The sequence below is a fragment of the Cervus canadensis genome, chromosome 16 (assembly GCF_019320065.1).
Source record: "Cervus canadensis isolate Bull #8, Minnesota chromosome 16, ASM1932006v1, whole genome shotgun sequence".
Classification (NCBI taxonomy): Eukaryota; Metazoa; Chordata; class Mammalia; order Artiodactyla; family Cervidae; genus Cervus; species Cervus canadensis.
Window position 1 is genome coordinate 54,481,359 of NC_057401.1, and position 24,747 is coordinate 54,506,105.

Genomic DNA, 24,747 nt, shown 5'->3' on the forward strand with positions numbered 1-24,747 from the left:
CAGTTATCCAACCATCTCATCCTCTGTCTTCCCCTTCTCCTCCTGCCCTCAATCTTCCCCAGCATTAGGGTCTTTTCAAATGAGTCAGTTCTTCCCATCAGGTGGCCAAAGTACTGGAGTTTCAGCTTCAGTTATCAGTCCTTCCAATGAACATTCAGGACTGATCCCCCTTAGGATGGACTCGTTGGATCTCCTTGCAGTCCAAGGGACTCTCAAGAGTCTTCTCCAACACCAGAGTTCAAAATCATCAATTCTTCGGTGCTCAGCTTTCTTTATTGTCCAACTCCCACTTCCATACATGACTACTGGAAAAACCATAGCCTTGACTAGACGGACCTTTGTTTGCATAGTAAGGTCTCTGCTTTTTAATATGCTGTCTAGGTTGGCCATAACTTTTCTTCCAAGGAGTAAGTGTCTTTTAATTTCATGGCTGCAGTCACCATCTGCAGTGATTTTGAAAAATAAAGTCAGCCACCGTTTCCCCATCTCTTTGCCATGAAGTGATAGGACTGGATGCCATGATCTTAGTTTTCTGAATGTTGAGCTTTAAGCCAACTTTTTCACTTTCCTCTTTCACTTTCATCAAGAGGCTCTTTAGTTCTTCTTTACTTTCTACCATAAGAGTAGTGTCTTCTGCATATCTGAGGTTATTGATATTTCTTCTGGCAATCTTGATTCCAGCTTGTGCTTCCTCCAGCCCAGCATTTCTCATGATGTACTCTGCATATAAGTTAAATAAGCAGGGTGACAATATACAGCCTTGAGGTACTCCTTTACCTATTTGGAACCAGTCTGTTGTTCCATGTCTTGTTCTACTGTTGCTTCCTGACCTGCCTACAGAATTCTCAAGAGGCAGATCAGGTGGTCTGGTATTCCCATCTCTTTCAGAATTTTCCCACAGTTTATTGTGAGCCACATAGTCAAAGGCTTTGGCATAGTCAATAAAGCAGAAATAAATGTATTTCTGGAACTCTCTTGCTTTTTCGATGACCCAGCGGATGTTGGCAATTTGATCTCTGGTTCCTCTGCCTTTTCTAAAACCAGCTTGAACATCTGGAAGTTCACGGTTCACATACTGTTGAAGCCTGCCTTGGAGAATTTTGAGCATTACTTTACTAGCATGTGAGATGAGTGCAATTGTGCGGTAGTTTGAGCATTCTTTGGCATTGCCTTTCTTAGGTATTGGAATGAAAACTGACCATTTCCAGTCCTGTGGCCACTGCTGAGTTTTCCATATTTGCTGGCATATTGAGTGCAGCACTTTCACAGCATCATCTTTTAGGATTTGAAATAGCTCAACTGGAATTCTATCACCTCTACTAGCTTTGTTCATAGTGATGCTTCCTAAGGCCCTCTTGACTTCACATTCCAGGATGTCTGGCTCTAGCTGAGTGATCACACCATCGTGAATATCTGGGTCGTGAAGATCTTTTTTGTACAGTTCTTCTGTGTATGCTTGCCACCTCTTCTTAATATCTGCTGCTTCTGTTAGGTTCATACCATTTCTGTCCTTTATCGAGCCCATCTTTGCATGAAATGTTCCCTTGGTATCTCTAATTTTCCTGAAGAGATCTCTAATTTTTCCCATTCTATTGTTGTCCTCTGTTTCTTTGCACTGATCACTGAGGAAAGCTTTATTATCTCTCCTTGCTATTCTTTGGAACTCTGCATTCAGATGGGTACATGTTTCCTTTTCTCCTTTACTTTTCACTTCTCTTCTTTTCACAGCTATTTGTAAGGCCTCCTCAGACAGCCATTTTGCTTTTTTGCATTTCTTTATCTTGGGGATGGGCTTGCTCTCTCTCTCTCCTGTACAATGTCACAAACCTCCATCCATAGTTCATCAGGCACTCTTGTCTATCAGATCTAGTCCCTTAAATCTATTTCTCACTTCCCCCATATAATTGTAAGGGATTTGATTTAGGTCATACCTGAGTAGTCTAGTGGTGTTCCCTACTTTCTTCAATTTCAATCTTAATTTGGCAATAAGGAGTTCATGATCTGAGCCACAGTCAGCTCCCTGTCTTGTTTTGCTGACTGTATAGAGCACATCAGGGAAATGCAAATCAAAACCACCATGAGATACCACATTGGGCTTCCCTGGTAGCTCAGCTGGTAAAGAATCCACCTGCAATGCAGGAGACCCCAGTTCAACTCCTGGGTCGGGAAGATCCACTGGAGAAGGGAATAGCTACTCACTCCAGTATTCTGGCCTGGAGAATTCCATGGATTTATAGTCCATGTGGTCACAAAATTTGGACACGACTGAGTGACTTTCACCTTCATGAGATACCACATCACACCTGTCAGAATGGCTATCATCAAAAAGACCACAAATAAAAAGTTCTGATGAAGATGTGTAGAAGAGGGAGTCCTTTTGTTCTGTTAGAGGGATTATACACTGGGGCACCCACTATGGAAAACAGTTTGGAGATTCCTCAAAAAATTGAAAATAAAACTGCCATTCAGGAATTTCCCTTCTAGGTCTTTACCTGAATTAACTAAAACACTAATTTGAAAAGATAATAGACACACCAACGTTCATTGTAACATTATTTACAATAGCCAAAATATGGAAGCAAGCGTAGTGTCCATCCATAGACGAATGGATGAAGATGATGTCATACACACACACACACACACACACACACACAATGGAGTATTACTCAGCCATAAAAAATTCTGGACATGAATTTGAGCAAACTCCAGGAGATAGTGAAAGATAGGGAAGTCTGGTGTACTGCAGTTCATGGACTCATAAAGAACTGGACATGGCTTAGTGACTGAACAATAGCAACAAGATAAAAAATACAGTCTTGCCGTTTGCAACAACATGGATGGATCTAGAGGGTATTATGCTAAGTGAAATAAGTAAGACAGAGGAAGACAAAGTATGACCTCATTTATATGTGGAATTTAAAAAACAAAACAGCAACAAGAAAAACAAAATAAAATAAACAAAATAAAATTTAAAAAAACAAAATAAAATAAACAAAAAAACAAAACAAAATAAAATGAAAATAGACTCATAGAGACAGAGAAAAAGTAGGTGGTTGCCAGAAGGGAGGGTGATGGTAAGTAAGGGAGTAAGGGTAAGGAGATGAAGGAAATTAACAGGTACAAACCTCTAGCACAAAATAAATAAGCCACAGGAATGTAACATACAGCATGATCAGTAATACCGCAGTAGTTTTGTATGAGGACAGATGGTTACTACACTTCTCATGGTGATCATCTCATAAATATGCAAATGTCAAATAATTATGTAATACACCTAAAACTTATGTATTGTACATCAACTATACTTCAATTTTAAAAAAAAGATAAATGTCATAAGTAAAGAAAAAAGTCATAACTAAGAAGATCAGAATCTCTGTCCTTAAATAACATAAACGGAAAACTAATGATAAGGATGGTTCTGACATAAGGGAAGGGTCCTTTGTCACTGATGAATATTGTAATAATGATTCCAAGTTGATGGCATCTTGTTTCTCTAATTAGTCCATATACTCTGGAATTATTGATAGCATTATTATTTTTTTTTTTTTACTTCTTAGTGTAACTTGAAAAAGAGAGCCATTTTTGAGCCAAATTAAAGGCCACATTGTGCTTACTTCCAGCTCCTTACTCCTATTACATTAAAACTAATGAAAAATGCAACCTTCAAGTTGAGGGAGGGGGAGACTAATTATAAAAGGCCCTTCTGAAGAGGTGTTTCAAAGAGGGGCTTGGCAATTCTATCCTATTCTATCCTATCACCTCAGTAGTGAACAATTTGTTCAGGCAATCAACTCCAATTGCCACAATAGGTATATTTGAGGAACTTAGCACATGAAAAGTTTGTTTTTTGCATACGCAGCTCATCCTATCCCTCCATCATATTGATCCTCCCAAGTCACTATGGCAAGGACAGAGAGAATGAAGAATCTTGAGCGATGTATTACTGGACCAGGCTTAGAAATAACGCATCATTTCTGTCCATATCTCAGTGGCCAGAAGCAAATCCAACTGCAACGGAGTCTGGGAAATGCAGAGGAGCAGAGTGCTAGATGGTGATCCCTGTGAAAAGCATAGCAAAACTGATTTATCAGTTATCCAATTCTCATGCCTAAGAATGAACAGTGTTACAACTCATGTGATCTCTCTTTCTCTAACTCTCTGTCTCTGTCTCTCTCTCAAGTATCAAATAATGATAATGCCATTTAAGAGCCTCTTGATGAGGGTGAAATAGAAGAGTGACAGAGCGTAAAACTCAACATTCAAAAAACTAAGATCATGGCATCCAGTCCTGTCACTTCATGGCAAATAGATTGGGGAAAAGTAGAAACTGGCAGATTTTATTTTCTTGGGCTATCTGAAATCACTGTGGATGGTGAATGCAACCATGAAATTAAAAGTCACTTGCTTCTTGGAAGAAAAGCTATGACAAACCTAGACAGCATATTAAAAAGTAGAGACATTACTTTGCGGACAAAGGTCCATATAGACAAAGGTCCATAAAAACAAAAGTTTTTCAAGTCATATGTGAATGTCAGAGTTGGATCATCATGAAAGTTGAGCACCAAAGAAATAATGCTTTCGAATTGTGGTGCTGGGGAAGACTCTTGAGAGTCCCTTGGACAGAAAGGAGATCAAATCAGTCAGTCCTAAAGGAAATCAGTCCTGAACATTCATTGAAAGGAGGGATGCTGAAGCTGAAGCTCCAATACTTTGGCCACCTGATGCAAAGATCCGACTTATTGAAAAAGACCCCGACGCTGGGAAAAACTGAAGGCAAAAGGAGAAGGGGGCAGCAGAGGATGAGACGGTTAGATACCATCATTGACTCAATGGACATGAGTTTGAGCAAACTCTGGGAGATAGTGAAGGGCAGGGAAGCCAGGCGTGCTGCAGTCTATGGGGTCACAAAGAATCAGACACGACTTAGTAAGTAAACAACAACTTAGGATTCACTCTTGGAAACTTTCATATGCAAGTCTGTTCCTCCCACTAAGGGGAGGCGGGTGTTAGGATTCCTCAGGTATTTCACAAACCATAATCAGTAACTCTGTGCAATTGCTGGATGTTTTTTATACAACTGCATGCTTGGCTTTGCTGCTGTCCAGAGAGGCCCTTAGCCCTCACCTTCCTAGTTGAGCAGTAATGTCGCCTGCTCACCAGTGCTTCTGGCACGGCCTGCCCAACTTTAATTCTCCGTCACTCCTAAAAGCTGCCATTTCTTCCAGACATTTGTGCTGGACAATGAAACTGAGCTGCAGGGGGCTATCTACTTTTTCTTCCAAGTGGTGCAAGAACGTGTCTCACTAGAACTTTGACTTCTTTTCATGGTTGTTCAATTTTCAGACCCCAAATCTGGGCAAAAATAAAGAACAATTTCAGTCCTCTTCTTCCCTCTCTTCTATGATACAAGAGGAATAACACTCTTTTCAGAATCGTAAGCCACACTCCGCTCCCTTCCAGCCTTATAAAGCAACTCGACTTCTCTCAGGAAGCCAGTCTTTTTCATGTCTGTGCATGCCTGCTAAGTCACTCCAATCATGTCCGCCTTTTTGCCATCCCAAGTTCTGTAGCCCGCCAGGCTCTTCTGTCCATGGCATTCTCCAGGTAAGAATACTGGAGTGGGTTGCCATGCCCTTCTCCAGGAGATCTTCCAGACCCAGGGATCGAACCTGTGTCTCTTACATCTCCTGCATTGGCAAGAAGGTTCTTTACCACTAGTGCCACCTGGAAACCCCTTATTATCAATCACTTTTTATAGAATTTGACAGCAACTTTGTCTCACATTTTGAGGGTATTTACTAGGAAATTTGCTACAATGGCTACAAAAATTGTTTACTAAATTTACAGCATAGTCTAAGACTTTTATTTTACATTTGTTTGAAAGCATTAATTTCTGCCGTATTGAAAGGAGGTTTTCCAGAAATAAAACTCTTGGTGATACTCAAAATGTTCTCAATTTCCTTTATTTTAGCATCTTGGGACTTGAGGCAGGCTGATGACCCAGGAGAGAGTTTGACTGAATGTATGATCAGGTCAGTCAAGATGGTTGCTCTCTTGCTTTCTGTCCATCCCCAGCCAGACCAGGGTCTGCTTCATCTATATTTTAAGCACATAGCTGGCCTTCCTTCCTCCATACTGGCCACAGGCTCCATCTAGTGATTGTTCTCATCAAAATGATTGTTGAGAAGTAGGCTTCTGCTGGTTTTCCTGGTAACTAATAAGCCCACCTGAAGTTAATTCCCCCATAACTGATAACAACTCCCACCCCTAGAAAGTGAAGACCACCACCACATCCTGTCTGCTGTGTACCATACACGGTAAGATGTCTCTCCAAGACCTTGCTTCAGACAAGTAAATTCCCCCATCAATTAAGCCACTGATGTTTCTGTTGTGGACTCTGGGGTTTCTTTTCAGTCTTGAAGCTGGGCAAGCACAAGCCTTGTAAGCCTATGGAGTATAGGCCTACACAGAATAAGTACAATTTGGAAACCTTTGTTTTAAAAAGATCTCACCTGCAAGACTGATATTTAATTCCTAGCTTAGCTTCATTATCTGAGAATTGGTCAATCATTTTCACTAGATGGTGAAACCCATAAAGGTAGGAACCATATCTTCTTTATTTTCACGTAACTCAACAGAATATAATGTCATTTCATGCAAACGATGGAGATTAGGTAAAAATCATAGAAATAATTAGAAAAATAATTTCCTACCTGTTATCCATCTTCATGCCTTTTGTATTCATAATAAGACCAAGTAGCACATGTCTTGTGAAAACAAATGCTTTTGACATTGAGATTGGAGGTCTTTTCTGTATTTGCACTGTCGCATCTTTGCTACTCATAACAATGACTTGCACACAGTAAGCTCTCAAGGGTTGAATGAATAAATAAAAAGCAAAGATTCACTATGGAATAAAGAAACACTTAATTTTAGATGAAGAATGTATTAATATTGCCACCTATTTGCATTTCTTTGAGTCATGCTTCACATGTTATCTTAACCTACATTTTGAGAAATAAAAGTGATACATAGATTTAAACATTTATATAATTACTCTCCTAGTTAGCACTAGTTGTAAAGAACTCGCCTGCCAGTGCTAGGATATGTAAGAGAAAAGGGTTCAATCTCTGGATCAGGAAGATCACCTGGAGAAGTGTATGGCAATCCATTCCAGTATTCCTGCCTGGAGAGTCCCATGGACAGAGAAGCCTGGGGGGCTAAAGTCCATAGGATCACAAAGAGTTGTATACCACTGAGCAACTAACACTTTCACTTTCCTAATTACTCAACCTGGGTTCGATCATTGGGAAGATCCCCTGGAGAAGGAAATGGCAACCCACTCCAGTATTCTTGCCTGGAGAATTCCATGGACACAGGAGCCTGGCAGGCTCCAGTCCATGGGGTCTCAAGAGTCAGATATGACTTAGCAGCTAAACAACCACCACCACCTAAACAGGTTTTTAGGGAAACTTGCAATTATTGATATATCATCTTTCTACTTCTCTTTTGATTCATACTTAAGGAGAAATTTCTGAATTTTTGTTTATTTCAGTCCTAAAGGCATTAAGGTGTAAAACAAATGTATTGGGCTTGGTTGCCTACTAACAGGCAACCAAGAAATCACTCTGTCTTCCAAGAAAATAATTAAGTAGCTTTACACAAATTAAATCTGGTACCTACAAATTATAATATGCAAAATAAAATATCACTACTTTAATCATTTCATATGTGAAAAACTAGGGCACGAGAAATTTCTGCAACTTATTCTGGCTCTGTTTCCAGGCTTACAAACTCACGCTTTGACTCTGTCTTGGCCATTTCATAGATGAATCTTTGGATCGCCTCTTCTGCCTAACCCAGGACCTCTCACTGGCCCTGAGGTTTCAGCAGACCCTAATTGCTCTGGGCATGTGCAAGTCAGCATAGTCAGAGCTTTGCATGGAGTAGGAACTCAGCAGCTGGCTTTTACTTGAACTCAGCTGCTGTGATTACTAGATCATTTGTGATTCTACAGACGAACTTCTATTTTCCTTCCTTTCCTTTCTGCCCGCCCTTTATCAAGGGAAGAATCAAGAAAGGTTGTTCATTCCAACCAGATAAATACATATGTGCTAGGATCACACATATTTAAAAATATACAAAATAAAATGGGAAAGGCAGAACTAGTTTCCTTTTCATCACTCAGAGATTTTAACAAGTACAGTGTTTCACATTATAATGAATAACAAAATTGATCCCAAGGGGGATTAAAATGGTTTAGATTTCAAAGAGACAAAATAGTTCTCAAATTATTTTTCTTCTGGCCTTGTCAATCAAGTGGAGTCCAAATTATCCCTCCATAGTTAATTTTTGAAATCAGGACTATAAACAAGTGTAGGCCCAGGAGTTATCTTAAACTTCTCCATCTCCCTAACCCTGTTATCTAATCAGGCCCCAGATCCTGTTAATCCTACTCCTTAATATCTCTTAAGCCTTTCCCTGTCTGCCACTGCTTTATTTCTCTCCCTGATTTCTAACCTTCTCCCTGAATCCAGTTCAATTTCTGTCCATTTCAGCCTCAAATATATATCCAGAATGATTTTTCTAGACTTGGAATTGATCATGTACTCTTGGGCTTAAAATTTCTCTGTGTCTCCAGATAAACTACAATGAGTCACTTGGTTAAGTATTATGTCAAAGAGATTCCACAAGCCTTGGATGGCAGTGCTGGCTCTGTGGACAGAAAATGAAAATAGAAAAATGAAACATTAGAGCAAAAAAAAATTTTAAGTGCCCAAAGACAGGGATTAATTAAATAAATAGGGTACATTCCAAAGGTGGAATACTATGCTGCCATTAAAATTCATTTTGAAAATGAATATTTAATAATCTATGGAAATATATTCTGAAGATGGTCTTATGAGAAAAAAACATGATATTACTTCAAAATATTTTGAAATTGGACTTATGAGCTTGATAGTGCACAATAGGTTGTAGGTTTTAGGAAGAGGAAGAAAATTTCTGAGTAAGTGGGTCATTACAAGTGCCATTTTGATAAGAAAAAAAAAGAGAGAGGTGTAGTAAGCTTCCAGGAGCAATGTTAAGTCCCATTACTGAAGCCCTGACTTCCTACTTTTGCATTCCAGTCCTCTATGATGAAAAGAACATCCTTGTTTGGTGTTAGTTATAGCAGGACATATAGGTCTTCATAGAACTGTTCAACTTTGGCTTCTTCAGCATTAGTGATTGGGTCATACACTTGAGTTACTGTGATATTGAATGGCTTGCCCTGGAAACGAACAGAGATCATTCATTCATTTTTGAGATGCACCCAAGTACTGCAATTCGGTACATGGTACTTGCAGACTTCCTAAGAATAGCAAGGAGAGATAAGAATGCCTTCCTAAGTGATCAACGCAAAGAAATAGAGGAAAACAATAGAATGGGAAAGACTAGATATCTCTTTAAGAAAATTAGAAATATCAAGGGAATATTTCATGCAAAGATGGGCACAATAAAGGAGAGAAATGGTATGAACCTAACAGAAGCAGAAGATATTAAGAAAAAGTGGCAAGAATACACAAAAAAATCTATACAAAAAAGATCTTAATAACCCAGATAACCATGATGGTGTGATCATTCACCTAGAGCCAGACAGCCTGGAGTCCAAAGTCAAGCACCTTAGGAAGCATCACTATGTACAAAGCTAGTGGAGGTGATGGAATTCCAGCTGAGCTATTTCAAATCCTGAAAGATGATGCTGTGAAAGTGCTGCACTCAATATGCCAGCAAATTTGGAAAACTCAGCAGTGACCACAGGACTGGAAAAGGTCAGTTTTCATTCAAATCCCAAAGAAAGGCAATACCAAAGAATGTTCAAACTACTTCATGATTGCACTCATCTCACATGTTAGCAAAGTAATGTTCAAAATTCTCCAAGCCAGGTTTCAACAGTAGGTGAACTGGGAATGTTCAAGCTGGATTTAGAAAAGACAGAGGAACCAGAGATCAAAATGCCAACATCCCTTAGATCATAGAAAAAGCAAGAGAGTTCCAGAATAACACTTACTTCAGCTTCATTGACTACACCAAAGTCTTTGACTATGTGGATCACAACAAGCTGTGGAAAATTCTTCAAGACATGGGAATACCAGACCACCGTATCTGCTTCCTGAAAAATCTGTTTTCAGGTCAAGAAGCAACAGTTAGAACTGGACATGGAACAAGGACTGGTTCCAAACTGGGAAAGGAGTACTTCAAGGCTGTATATTGTCATCCTCCTTATATAACTTATATGCAGAGTACATCATGTGAAATGCTGGGCCAGATGAAGCACAAGGTAGAAGCAAGATTGCCAGGAGACATATCAATAACCTCAGATACACAGATGATACCAACCTTACAGCAGAAAGTGAAGAGGAACCAAAGAGCCTCTTGATGAAAGTGAAAGAGGAGAGTGAAAAAGCTGGCTTAAAGCTCAACATTCAGAAAACTAAGATCATGGCATCTTGTCCCATCACTTCATGGCAAATAGATGGGGGAACAATGGAAACAGTGAGAGACTTTATTTTTGCGGGGCTCCAAAATCACCGCAGATGGTGACTGCAGCCATGAAATTAAAACATGCTTTCTCCTTGGAAGAAAATCTAAGCAACCTAGACAGCATTTTAAGAAACAGAGACGTTACTTTGTCAACAAAGGTCCGACTAGTCAAGGCTATGGTTTTTTCCAGTAGTCATGTATGGATGTGAGAGTTAGACCATAAAAGAAAGCTGAGCGCTGAAGAATTGATGCTTTTGAACCGTGTTGAGGAAGACTCTTAAGAGTCCCTTGGACTCTAAGGAGACCCAACCAGTCCATCCTAAAGGAAATCCATCCTCAATATTCATTGGAGGGACTGATGTTGAAGCTGAAACTCCAATACTTTGGCCACCTGATGGGAAGAACTGACTCATCTGAAAAGACCGTGATGCTGGGAAAGATTGAAGGCAGGAGGAGGAGGAGATGACAGAGGATGAGATGGTTGGATGGCATCACTGACTCAGTGGACATGAGTTTGAGTAAAACTCTGGGAGTTGGTGATGGACAGGGAGGCCTGGTGTGCTGCAGTCCATGGGGTCACAAAGAGTTGCACACTGTGAATGACTGAACTGAACTGAACTGAACTGAAGTGGACCCCTGACACTTCTTTTAAGACTTTGAAGTGGGTCACAGAGAGACCATAGCTACAATACGCCCCCCTTTAAAGTAACTGTTTCATTCAAAAGGTGAAAGCTACCAGTATCTTTCAGCTGTAGAAGCTGGACAGAGTTCAGGCAGACTGGACTGTGGTGTCTTGGTCCTAGAGAACCATCAACATTTTAAGTCCCAACTCTGCCACTTTTATTTACTGACTTGAGGCTACTCCCCTACCCAGTTCTCACCTCATTGCCCTCATCTACACAATGCGGATGATAACAGTACCTTGTTGTTGCTATTGTTCAGCAGCTAACTCATGTCCGACTCTTTGCGACCACATGGACTGCAGCCTGCCAGGCTCCTCTGTCCATGGGATTCTCCAGGCAGGAATACTGAAGTGAGTTGTCATTTCCTTCTCCAGGGCATCTTCCCAGACCCAGGGATGGAATCCAGGTCTCCTGCATTGGCAGGCAGATTTCTTTACCACTGAGCCACCAGGAAAGCCCAATAGTACCTACTCAGAGAATTATTGCAGCAAAGCACACAGACCAATGATTCTCAATGGTGGGGTGGGGGGGATGTCGACTAATCCCCTGGAGACCTTTGCAATATCTGGATACATTTTTGATTGTCGTAACTGGGGTGGGACATACTTCTGGAATTTAGTGGGCAGAGGCCACGGATGTTGCTCAGTGTCCTGCAATGCACAGGACAGTCCCCTCCCCCAGCTCCCCTCAAAGTCAGTAGTGCCTGGCATCGAGAGAACTTACATCATCAACTCATGCAGTGTTAGCTATTATGATGATGCTCTCCAATCATGTACCTCTGGATTGTCTTTTTAACCTCTGTTGACATTAACAAAGCAGAATTCTTGCAATGTGAATGCTTTTTTAAAAATATAGTCTTCATTGCTTGGTCAGCAAGTAGCTTCATTCATCTTCTAACATATAAAGCATACTCACTTCTACCTCCCGGGAGGAAAACACAAAATTCCATATTGTAATCGCGTGCAGCTCAGTGTCCAAGATCTGTGGGTATCTTTCAGTTCTGCCCAGAAGTCCCACCCAGATGTGTCACTGGTCCCCTGGAGACCAAAGGAGCAGACCCACCACACACCCCAAGACTGAAACCAGACTTGGTGCTTCTAGAACTGTCTGTGAGGAAGAACTAAGCTTGCTCAATTGTTAGATTTTTCGTTAATCCATCACAGACTGACACTTTAGAATTTTAACTTAAGTAAACTATTGGAAAAAATATTTTAGAAAAGACATGAAAAACAGTCCTGGTCTTTTATTATTAGATTCAACAGTCATAAAATTACTTTTCAGTAGATATAACTACAATAAACACAGCACAGAAGAATTAAAAGGCTTGCAATACTATATGCATTGCTCATTAAAAGCATATGCATAGGAGATTAATAATATAATTACTATTATACTTATTAAATAAAATAGTAGTTTTTATATTAAATATTATATACAAACTGAATAAACACTGTACACATGAATATACAAAGTTTTCAGTGTGAAAAATGAGTTTATTTCTTGTTTATTAATTCACATAATCTATGTCAGACTGACAAGAACACCTCTCAGGAAATACTGTGTATCTGAAGTGCCACTATGCTTTTTTTTAAAATTAATTTATTTATTTTACTTTACAACATTGTATTGGTTTTGCCATACATTGACTTGAATCTGCCGTGGGTGTACATGTGTTCCCCATCCTGAACCCCCCTCCCACCTCCCTCCCCATCCCATCCCTCTGGGTCATCCCAGTGCACCAGCCCTGAGAATCCTGTCTCATGCATTGAACCTGGACTGGCGATTCATTTCACATATGATAATTTACATGTTTCAATGCCATTCTCCCGTATCATCCTGCCCTCGCCCTCTCCCACAGAGTCCAAAAGACTGTTCAGTATATCTGCGTCTCTTTTGCTGTCTCGCATACAGGGTTATCACTACAATCTTTCTAAATTCCATATATATGCGTTAGTACTCTGTATTGGTGTATTTCTTTCTGGCTTACTTCACTCTGTATAATGGGCTCCAGTTTCATCCACATAATTAGAACTGATTAAAATGTATTCTTTTTAATGGCTGAGTAATATTCCATTGTGTATATGTACCACGGCTTTCTTATCCATTCATCTGCTGATGGGCATCTAGGTTGCTTCCATGTCCTGGCTATTATAAACAGTGCTGCGATGAACACTGGGGTACACATCTCTTTCATTTCTGGTTTCCTCGGTGTGCATGCCCAGCAGTGGGATTGCTGGGTCATATGGCAGTTCTATTTCCAGTTTTTTAAGGAATATGTTTTGTTTTAAATGTCCTATTTTCAGCATTTGTTTTCAAGTCTAAAATTAGTTCCAATAATTTATCTTGCAAAGTTAAATTATTGGTAAAATTTAAGGTAACTTATTGGTAAAATTAAAGGTAAGATTTTAAATTATTTTTTGATGAAAGAAATGGACTTTGTAGGTGTTTTCTTTGAATGGAAAGCAATAATCAAAACGTTCTATCACACAGGCTGCTCTCGGCACACGGGTTCCACAGTCACTGATGACAGAGGAGGAGAGAGACCATTTGTGTGAGGAGGATTGTGGGCTGGATTTGTAAAGCTGTAAATCAACTGCCCACATTCTGTTGGTGAGCATGAAACACATTGGCCTGTCTATTAGTAGATACAAACTGTTAGAAACTCACTTGTTGAGATCCACGTTATTTAGTTGTTCATCCACTGTTATTCAGTTGTGATAAGAGTTTTCACAGTTACTCAGAAATCTGATTGAGGTGAGATCCAGGTGCTCTCCCAGATCAAAATGAGAAGTCAGGGAAGGTTTCCTGAAGGAGGTCACACCTGAAGGAACCCATCGTTGGTTGTCATGGACTGACTGACAGTGGCTCCGCGGTAAAGAATCCACTTGTCAAGGCAGGAGATGCGGGTTCCATCCCTGTGTCAGGCACATCCCCTGGAGAAGGAAATGGCAACCTACTCCAGTATTCTTACCTGAGAAATCCCAGGGACAGAGGAGCCTGGCAGGCTATAGTCCATGGGGTTGCAGAGAGTCGGACAGGACTTAGTGACTAAACAAAAACAACACACAATTCACTCAAATGTTGAGGCCCTAAATCCCTGATCATGATGGTTCTGGAGATGGAGCCTTTGAGAGGTGATTAAGACTAGTAAGGTCATGAGGGTGGGGCCCCTATGATGGGCTTCGTGTCCTTAAACAGAAGAGGAGAGACCAGAGCCCTTGCTCTCTCCCTCTGTGTACCCAGCAAGAAGGCATCAGTCTGACAGCCAGGAAGCGAGTCCTCACCAGGTACAGAATCAGCGGGCACATTAATCTTGGGCTTCCAGCCTCCAGACTGTGAGCAGTAAATATCAGTTGTTTAAGCCACCTGACCTAAAGCTGAAGGGGATTCCCAGCTCAGAGTCGGACACGACTGAGTGACTGAACACATCAGCAACAGAGTGTAGGAGTAAAATACAAGGATTGTTAAGAGATCCGTATGAGCTGTATTATCTCATGGGCACTCAGTGCTCTGACTCTCCCCACATCACAAAGCAAACTCTTTTTTGTTTTTTCTCCATGGGGATAAAGGTGTCTGGCAGCTGCAAAAGTGGGCAACCAACAGTTTTATCCAAAAATATAGTACATTCGCATTGCAAAATACTCACACATTCAGGTCAAATGTTATTAAGCCAGAGTCCTAATTGGGAACCTAACTTTGCAGAAAGGCTTAAGATTCTCGATTCTTATCTACAAGTCTTTCAGCTGCCTCTGGTAAACAGCCCATGGTTTATTGGGTTATTTGGCAGTTTTTTGCTTCAGGAGGTAAAACTGAACATTAACCATATCAAGATAAATCATGTGCCTGTCAGCTCATCTGAAACTCTGTGAACAGCTTTTCTAAGCTCTGACATTTCTTGCTTTTTCATTGCACTGAAGTTTCTATTGGCTATCTCTTCTAACACTCTTCTAACTCTAGAAACCACTTTCTGTTAAGTGAATTGGTGAACCTGTAATAAGAAAGATAGACTTGAATTAGATACAAGGACTTCTTTAAAGGCTTTTGCTATTAGAAAGAAAAGTTTACTTTACTCAAAATGTAGAGTTTTCTGGAATTGATGAAATTTCTGTTACCACATTAAAATTATGTTTACCAGAAGTGAATAATGGGTTGCAAAGTTGCTTAACAGCTGATTTTTCAGTAATGCATAGACTCAATATTAAGCTTTTTAGTTTCCAGATTCATGGTTTAATTGGGTCACATTAAAAGAGCAAGTTCTATATTTAACTACATGGAGATAGTGGAATTTTTTACAGTTTAAGATTTGGACATACAACGTTATTTTCCAAGTAATTCATTCTAGGATTGGCTTCTAAACAAATGTTATTTGAAAGAGTTTAGATACTACATATTTAGCAATTTCTTCTTATGCTTCAGTTTGTCCCCATGAATGGATATCAAAGAAAACCCGTCATCTCCCACCCTCACAAGAAAAAAAAAAAAAAACCTTACAAGAAATTTGTGGCAAAGTTTGAATATGGTCCATAAATTGTATAGTAGTATTACAGTAATGTTAAATGAGAAGCAGTGAGAAGCTTTGGGGTCTCCAGGGAGGCCATGAGCTTTGCTTTTCTCTCTACTCTCCATTTACAGAGAGCAGAAAGAGCTCACATGGCCATCCCTAGAGAGATATAAGGAGGAAGCAACCCCCGGGAAATAATGGCTGTGAAAGTGGAAGTGTTATTCACTCATGGAATTCTCCAACTCTTTGCAACCCCGTGGACTGTAGCCTGCCAGGCTCCTCCATCCATGGAATTCTCCAGGCAAAAATACTGGAGTGGGTAGCCATTCTCTTTTCCAGGGGATCTTCCTGACCCAGGGATCAAACCCATGTCTACCACATTGCAGGCAGATTTTTTACCATCTGAGCCACAAGGGAATAATCACTGTAGATGCATTTAAGCAGATGGGATCCTAGATAAACACAGGGTGTCCACAGCCTAGGACGAAGCCTAGAGTGAAGCATGAAAACAGCTGAAACATTCCCAAGAGGGACTGTGTTATATCTTAAGGTGTTGTCTAGTGTGATAGCATGCAAAGAGTGACCCCGACATAGCAGGGAGAAGGACTGGGCTGAGGCAACTTGAGGTGAGCTTGAGGGTGAGTTAGTAGGACCCTTAGATGGATGCTTAAGGGCCAGATGGGTAATAAACCAAAGGAGATAATATGACAACCAAAAAAACAGAAAACTGGTTCCTTCCCCACAGCCTTGTGAAGAACACTGTACAATGCCCTCAGTACGTAGACATACACCTGTAGAAAAAGAGATACAGATGGTGAGATAAACTTCAATTGTCTGATATTTAACTTCCACTATGTGATGGTTTTAGAAAAGGCAGAGGAACCAGAGATCAAATTCCCAACATCTGCTGGATCATTGAAATAGCAGGAAAGTTCCAGAAAAACATTTATTTCTGCTTTATTGACTATGCCAAAGCCTTTGACTGTGTGGATCACAATAAACTGTGGAAAATTCTGAAAGAGATGGGAATACCAAACAGCCTGACCTGCCTCTTGAGAAATCTGTATGCAGGTCAGCAAGCAACAGTAGAACAGGACATGGAAAAACAGACTGGTTCCAAATAGGAAAAGGAATACGTTAAGGCTGTATATTGTCACCCTACTTATTTAACTTATATGCAGAGTACATCATGAGAAATGCTGGGCTGGAAGAAGCACAAGCTGGAATCAAGATTGCCAGGAGAAATATCAATAACCTCAGATATGCAGATGACACCACCCTTATGGCAGAAGTGAAGAGGAACCAAAGAGCCTCTTGATGAAAGTGAAGGATGAGAGTGAAAAAGTTGGTTTAAAGCTCAACATTCAGAAAACTAAGATCATGGCATCCGGTCCCATCACTTCATGGCAAATAGATGGGGAAACAGTGACTGTTTTTATTTTTCTGGACTTCAAAATCACTGCAGATGGTGATTGCAGTCATGAAATTAAAACACGCTTACTCCTTGGAAGGAAAGTTATGACCAAACTAGACAGCATATTAAAAAGCAGAGACGTTACTTTGCCAACAAAGGTTCGTCTTGTCAAGGCTATGGTTTTCCCAGTAGCCATGGATGGATGTGAGAGTTGGACTACAAAGAAAGCTGGGTGCTGAAGAATTGACGCTTTTGAACTGTGGTGTTGGAGAAGACTCTTGAGAGTCCCTTGGGCTGCAAGGAGACCCAACCAGTCAATCCTAAAGGAGATCCATCCTGAGAGTTCATTGGAAGGACTGATGTTGAAGCTGAAACTCTGATACTTTGGCCACCTGATGTGAAGAACTGACTCATTTGAAAAGACCCTGATGTTGGGAAAGATTGAAGGCAGGAGGACAAGGGGATGATAGAGGATGAGATGGTTCGATGGCATCACCAACTCAATGGACATGGGTTTGAGTAAACTCCAGGAGTTGCTGATGGACAGGGAGGCCTGGCGTGCTGCAGTCCATGGGGTTGCAAGGAGTTGGACATGACTGAGTGACTGAACTAAACTGAACTGATGTGATGGAATGAGGGCTCCAAACAGAATTAAATTTAAATTCACTTGTTAAAAAATGTGGGTGTGTGCTGAGTTACTCAGTCATGTAGCCCACCAGGATCCTCTGTTCATGAAATTTTCAAGGCAAGAATACTCAAGTGGGTTGTCATTTCCTACTCCAGGGGGTCTTCCCAACTCAGAGATGGGACCTGTGTCTTTCTCCTGCATTGGCAGGTGGATTCTTTACTACTGAACCACCAGAGAAGCCCAAGTGATTGCCCTTTAAAAAGTAATGCAAATTATAACATAAAGCACTTGAGTTTGTGATCTGAAATTCATACCTTGCTACTTCATTCAGTGTATTTTAAGTTCTCTAAAATCAGTCTATAGTTCCTCTTCATGATGGAGCATAATGTAACTTTCATTAGAGCTAAAGAAATAGTGTTGGTTGAATATGGATCCTGTTCAAAGTGCTCTGCGGTGTTCATATCACACATGACATGGTATGGGATGGCCATGCCTAACTTTGAGCCTGTGTTACTAAATCTGAGTAAATACATCCCAATATGTATACTCAGAGTATACCATTTATGGACTGAATCTTTGCCAGTAGAGTCAATGGAAGGCTTTGCTTTTATCCAAAAATTTTATGCAAAATCGTAGCTCTGGCTGTGTTTCTTCATTCCATTTCTCTCTGATCTCAGGATTCCGTGTCTGCCGGCAGCTTCATTCAGTCTCTTTGTGGGAACCAGTGCTTTCTCTCTCACTGGCAGCTGTGTTCTCTCTGTAGGATCATCAGTCTTCTGCAGACGGTGGTGATAGGATGGGTTTTTAAGCTCTTTTGGCAGAAAAAGTCACTTCCTGCCCTAAGAGAAAGATGAAAGTGAACCCCACACTGTGCAGAAACGTGGACACCATGATGCTTCCTGCACTGCATAGTTCAGCTCCCACACCCCGTCCCCCGACTCCACACACGCACACACACACTCACTCAGAACCTAACTGCCTCTGCCTTCCCTGACCTGGACCATATGAGCTACATCCACTTCTTAGCTGCTGTCACATCCATTCAAGTGAAGGCTATTTCCAAATACTTAGAGACTCAGCTTTATAGTATTAAAAGTTCTTATTAGTACCTGCATTTCCAACTGTGGTCAGCCTATGTCCTAACATAAGACTCCCACAGCCTTTGAAATGTGCACACCTTACATTAAAAACTAACGACAACCCTTTATGCAAAACAGAAAAAGAGACACAGAAGTACAGAACAGACTTTTGAACTCTGTGGGAGAAGGTGAGGGTGGGATGTTGCAAAAGAACAGCATGTATATTATCTATGGTGAAACAGATCACCAGCCCAGGTGGGATGCATGAGACAAGTGCTCGGGCCTGGTGCACTGGGAAGACCCAGAGGAATCGGGTGGAGAGGGAGGTGGGAGGGGGGATCGGGATGGGGAACACATGCAAATCCATGGCTGATTCATGTCAATGTATGACAAAACCCACTGGAAAAAAAAAAACTAACTGCCATTAAATCTCTAGTGAAAATAATGAGCTATGTTATAGAAAAGGGTGTTAGGTAATGGTCACTGGTTATTGGGATGCAAGGGAAGACAGCTATATTCCTGATTCCTTTCTGTAACTTGACTTTGCTTGCATACCTGTTAAGTTGCTTCAGTCCTGTCCAACTCTTTGTGACCCCATGGACTGTAGCCCACCAGGCTCCTCTGTCCATGAGGATTCTCTAGGCAAGAATACTGGGGTGGGTTGCCATGCCCTCCTCCAGAAGATCTTCCCGACCCAGGGATTGAACCTGCATCTCTTACATCTCCTGCATTGGCAGGTGGGTTCTTCACCACCAACGCCACCTGGGAAGCCCCCCAACTTGACTTTAAGTCAATACAAATTATAAAGGCAGTTCAGGATCTGTCTCTGTTGTTTTCATATATAGGAAACAGCCCATGGAGAATCTGCGACACGGCTTGAATAATCAAAGAGACAACTTGTGACTCTGGAAAGAGTCTTAGGAAGAAATAAGGACACCGAAGTGTCATGGCAGAGCCCCCCATGTGGACCTTTCTCCTGCCTTCATACAATCCTGCCTGCAGAGATTCAGGAGTTATCACTAAGTAGTTTCATTTTGCTGGAGAGTTGATCCAGTTTCTCCCAAAGCCAGGAGCTGGTGGGGAGCATGAAGACCCCACTCTCAGATCACTAGCACTCTTATTCATGGATCACACAGTCTGGAGAGGGGACAGCGCTATGTCACAGGGATTCCTTTAACCAGTGGATATGATGCATGACTCTGATGGCAAGGATGCCCCACAATGCTGGACAGCAGATGTCACAGGCATGCTCGCTCTCTGTAATTCCTCAGTGAGAGCCCAGGATGAGCTCAGAGGACCAGGAAGATAGATTCATGACCCTCAGTGGAAGATTAGAGAATAGCACAGGTTTCCACTGGAGGTTGTTCTGTCCTTTAGACTCCGTTCCCGGGGCTCTCAACTTAAAACAGAAGGTAACATAGATGTAACTAAAACTAGATTTAGGGGCACCCAGGCAGAGGTTCCTGGAACCATAAACCTTAAAGACATATAGCCAGACAGAGAAAATAGTATGTACCCAAATGCTTTGCAGAGAGCATGAGATTAAAAGGGAACATTACTAGTCTCTACTATAAATCCAGTAGAGCTGCTCACCCTAGTGACCAGAGCCGAACTGTCCAAACCACAGAAGAGGAGTGAAGTGCAACAACAGCTTTCTCCCAAGGAGGGTTTGACCTCTATCCCAAATAAATATTAATGATTGTTTTTCTTTTCGTTCTGTTGAAAAGGCAGTGGCTCAGTGATACAGAATCTGCCAGCCAATGCAGGAGATGCAAAAGACATGGGTTTGATCCCTGGGTCAGAAGATCCCCTGAAGAAGGAAAGGAAAACCCACTCCAGTATTCTTGCCTCGAGAATCCCATGGACAGAGAAGCCTGGTAGGCTGCAGTCCAGCGGGTCGCAAGAGTCAGACACGACTTGGCAACTAAACAACAACAACAAAAAGGTACCAACTGATTAACCAATCAGATTCCGCCTGCCCAGGGCACTGGTGTGCCCATCCCAGCCATGACCCCGACCCCACAGATGTTAACTCTAAATTGTTAACATTGTTTTCATCATGACTTGTCTTTCTTGCATTTATTTTGATTTTTTAAAAAATATACTACATCAAAATATTATCTTGATCCTGAGTTTTCTGGCTCCCTCTTACATTTTTCATGCCTGTACGAGTTTCCTAGGACTTGCTGTGGCAAATTACCATGAACTGGGCAGCTTAAAACAACAGAGCCTCTTCCCTCACCGCTCTGGAGGCCGGAAGTCTGAAATGAGGTGCCACTCTGGCCGCACTTCCTCTGAAAGCTCTAGGAGAGATGCTTCCTGGCCTCTTCCAGTTTCTGGTGGCTCTAGACGTGCCTTGGCTCGTGGCTCCGTAACTCCAGCCTCTTTCTGTCTTCACGTGGCCTTTTCCCCCCATGCCTCTCTGTGTCAGGCTGCCCTCTGCCTTTCTCTAATAAGAACACCGATCATTGGGTTCAGGGTGGGGTTTCATCTGACTGACTGACAAGTGCTCAGTCGTGTCCGACTCTTTGCGACCCCGTGGACTGTAGCCTGCCAGGCTCCTCTGTCCATGGGATTTCCCAGGCAAGAGTACTGGAGTGGGTTGCCATTTCCTTCCTCAGGGGATCTTCCTAACCCAGCGATGAAACCCCAGTCTCTTGTGTCTGCTACAGTGGTAGCCAGATTCTTTACCACTAGCGTTACCTGGGGTTTCTTTTGGAGATTCTTAATTACATTTGCAAAGACGCTTTATCCAAATAAGATCACATTTGCAGGCTCCAGGGTTAGGATCTGGACATATCTTTGGGGGCCGCTGTTCAACCCTCTGCGGCACCCAAGGCAAGGACCTGTGTGCCTCCTTCTGGTCTCAACCCTGCCATAGAGATGTGTGTCCCTCACACATCCTTTATCTCAGGGGTCCCCAACCTCCAGGATCTAATGACTGATGATCTGAGGTGGAGCTGATGCAATAATAATAGAAATACATTGCACAAAATTGTAATGTGCTTGAATCATCCTCAAACCATCTCCCCAACCTCGTCCGTGGAAAAATTGTCTTCCATATAATGGATCCCTGGTGCCAAAATGGTTGAGGATTACTGCTCCAGCTCATCATTAGAGGGTCATGGCTGGTTCCCTTAGGTGGTGTGGAATGAGTGGGCCAAACACTAAAACAGTGACCAGCACACACAGAAAGTGAAGGTGAAGTCGCTCAGTCATGTCCGACCCTTTGCAACCCCATGCATGCACTGTAGCCCACCAGGCTCCTCCATCCATGGAATTTTTCAGGCAAGGGTTCTGGAGTGGGTTGCCATTTCCTTCTCCAGGGGATCTTCCTGACCCAGGGGTCTCCCACATCGCAGGCAGACACTTTTACCATTTGAGCCACCAGGGTAAAGAGTAGGGACTTTTCTGTAGTCCACCCCATCTGCACAGAGGGCACATGGGAAGGAAGAGAGAAATGACATGTTTTTATGTTGAAGTCTTTTCAGAAGGCTTGAAAATCAGTTGTACAGAAGTCATCAAACTTCTGTCATTGCAATAATATACGTTTTGGGGTTTGTTTCACATAATTTTCTTTGCCCCTTGACTTATTTTCTTTCAATATTTACTTTCAGTATATGTATGTAGGCTTCCCAGGTGGTGCAATGGTAATGAATCTGCCTGCCAATGCAGGACTTGCACAAGACACAGGTTCGATCCCTGGGTTGGGAAGATCCCCTGGAGGAGGAAATGGCAACCTGCTCCAGTATTTTTGCCTAGAAAATTCCATGATAGAGGAGCCTGGCAGGCTACAGTTCATCGGGTCACAAAGAGTCGGACATAACTAAGCAACTGAGCACGTATATATATGATAGAGTTTTTAAAAAACCACAGCTGTGTGGCTGTTTTAAACTGAAATTCTTTGAGCATGATCTTCTTCCTATGATCGTGGGAAAGAGCAAGCTACTTTAAAAACACATACGCACACACTTCTTGAAGCCATATGGAGATTTTATTCATGCAAATAGAAGTCTGGTTTTCTCCTAATTTCCCACAAGGCGCTCATTACCTTCAGTAGGACTTACAGAAGAACCCTGTCTCACTAAAAGTCATCCCTTGACTTGGCTTTTAAATAGGTACCTTCCTCCTTGCGATCACAACGTTGTCAAGGAGTTACAAAATGAGAATAAGGACCACAATCAGTTTTGTTGACCAACTTACATCTTTTACCAAGAAAAAAAAAATCTTTGGTTGAATCTCTGCATGAATCTCTACAATATTAGACAAGCCATAACTGTTATCTCAAAAAAGTTGTACAAATTCTATGTCTTTGGGTAAACTTCTCATATTTAATACGCTTAAAGGTCAGCATCATGGGAGCAAATTATTTGCAGGTTGTGAGACAGGATGAATAATCTGACGCCATATGGAGACTATTTATGAATGAGAGCAATTTCTACACTGTTGATCATACATAACATAAACAATGGAAATGAAGTGAATTATTAGCTTTCCATTATTTTCTGTATTACACTTAATGCTCAAATTGAGAGAGCAGTTTTTGAGAGAGTCTCTTATTCATGTCTCACTATTCGTTAGTTAAGGAGGAATCAATTGTGTTTGCTATTTTGTGACTTTAACCCCAAACATATTTTCCTCTTCCTGAATGTCAACTGAAATTTCATGGAGCAAAGAGTTACATAGCAGAATGTTAGGTAAACAGAAACTTTTGCTAAAGGAAGTTAAATCTTAGGGAACTCATCATGAGGCGGAGGATGTCAAATAGAAGATGTGTGAAAATAGGGGGTGGATAGGTAGATGGTCTATGGCGTCGCACAGAGTCGGACACGACTGAAGCAACTTGGCAGCAGCAGCAGGTAGATGGTAGTTATGGACAATGAGAATTCTGATTTAGCTTTTGGTCTTTCACTCACTGTCTACCCCAGCTTACACCCTCATGAGTACCATGGAGAATAGGCTGTCAGTGCACGCTGTTGCCGCTGTTGTTCAATCACCAAGTCACGTCTGACTATTTGCGACCCCGTGGACTGCAGCACACCAGGCTTCCCTGACCTTCACCATCTCCCGGAGTTTGCCCAAGTTCATGTCCATTGAATGGCTCATGCCATCCAACCATCTCATCCTCTGTCACCCTCTTCTTCTCCTGTCTTCAGTCTTTCCCAGCATCACGGTCTGGTTTCTAATGAGTTGGCCCTTTGCATCAGGTGGCCAAAGTATTGGAGCTTCAACTTCAGCATCAGTCCTTCCAGTGAATGTTCAAGACCGATGTCCTTTAAGATGGAATGGTTGGATCTCCTTGCAGTCCAAGCGGCTCTCAAGAATCTTCTTCAGCATTTTAATGCCACAAAAATGCTGTATTGCTTTTCTTAAAAGACTACAGGTATCAAATTTCTCTTCCCATTGGAAACAAAACATCAATATTGTTTGAGTGTCTGTAAGTTGCAGGTACTGATACAGGAAGTGAGGTGGGTTGAGGTATAGCCCCTGCACTTAAGGAGCTCACAGTTAGGACCTTTACAAGTTTTGGATTAGCAACGAGAAATTTACCTACTGTAGGAAACTGTGGCTCAATACCTCCTGTTATTCTTAGATAGCTAAAGGAGAGAGAGACCAGATGTGATGAAAAGGATGTTCTGTAGAGGAAGTTTAATGAACAAGGCACTTTCTGGATGAGATGGATGAGAGACAGGTGCATGGGCAGTGCTGGTCTCGGTATTAAGATGCCAGCAAGCAGTGAACATTTCTGCTTCTCAGAGCCCATCTTGATGCAAGTTTCTGCTTTAGAGTAAGAAGCTTTTTGAAGCATTTAATTGGCCTTGCATCTCTGAAATCCTTATAATCAGACCCACATCTTGATCCTCATCATATCTGCCTCCTGTCTGCAGGAGATAAGGGACAACTTAAAAGCTGTCATT